Raw genomic sequence first — 1,144 nt, forward strand, 5'->3', positions numbered from 1 at the left:
CAAAATATTTTTAATGATTCATTCAAAGCATTCAATCTCATATCACCCAAGAAGTGGCCAATCTTGACCTTGAAAGTTGTAGCCATATTACAAGCTATATATATTCAGATTTTTTAGTATGCAATGGTACACAATCTTGTTTTTTATATGATCAAGAAATAACTCTACCTTCTAATGTAAAAAGATATCTAGAAGCAGATTTGTCATCATCAATGCTACCTGAAGTCAGCATCAGAATAACCAATAAGCTTTAGCTTATCAGCTTGCTAATACAACTTAAGTCACTTAATTTTTTTAAGATATCTAAAGATTTTTTTTATTATTTTCTAATGAAGAATGTCAAAATTGCTTAGGTATCTATTCAATAGACTCATTGCAAAGCTAATGTCTAGTCTAGTGTGTACATCAACTGCTTGAGTATATGGGACTTAGTAACTTTTCATTTATCTTTTGGACAATCACTCTTAATTACTTTCATCATTTCACAACAAGGGTTGACCTAACTTTATTGTTTTTCATTCTTAATTTCTTCTTATATAGTCAAGATATCTTTTTTGACTTTGTCATAACACCTGAGACTTTCTATCTCTGAAAGTTTTGATTTCAAGCACATATGATGCTTCACCCAAGTTTTGGTTTCAAGCACATATGATGCTTCACCCAAGTTTTGGTTTCATTAAAGGAAATAAAAGAAAGATGTGTTGCTTATTGTATTTTCACAAAGAATTATGTGAGAAGAGAAGCTTTAAGAAATTCAAGTGTTCATATATTGTATTTTCATCTACTTTCTGGTGCTCATATTTAATTATCTTGAAGGCAACACTACGGAAGCCAAAAAATAAACATTCCGTTGCCGGGACTTGAACCCGGGTCTCTCGGGTGAGAGCCGAGTATCCTAACCAACTAGACTACAACGGAGAGATGACAAAACTGTCAGCACTAACAGTTATAACGGGTATCATAAACTTTTTTCCTCAACACACCTTTTGTGTGTCGGATGGATGCGCTTAAACTTTTTTTTTTTTTAGGGGAAAGGTAAAATGAATTTATTAATATAAGTGAAAAGTTCTGGCCACTGAATTTATTAGCAATGAGCTTTTTTAAAGATCGACCTACGCCATGTAAGGTGCCATTCCCACCACGA

At 32.9% G+C, this 1,144-nt stretch overlaps 1 non-coding gene across 1 annotated transcript; it reads right to left on the bottom strand.

The window, feature by feature from the left end:
- Nucleotides 1-845: 845 nt before the first annotated feature.
- On the bottom strand, nt 846-918 carry TRNAE-CUC (transfer RNA glutamic acid (anticodon CUC)). The gene has a single exon. It is a non-coding gene; the product is annotated as a tRNA-Glu (tRNA).
- Nucleotides 919-1,144: the final 226 nt, after the last annotated feature.

This window comes from Nuphar pumila, chromosome 3 (genome assembly GCF_984573655.1).
Source record: "Nuphar pumila chromosome 3, dmNupPumi1.hap1.1, whole genome shotgun sequence".
Lineage (NCBI taxonomy): Eukaryota > Viridiplantae > Streptophyta > Magnoliopsida > Nymphaeales > Nymphaeaceae > Nuphar > Nuphar pumila.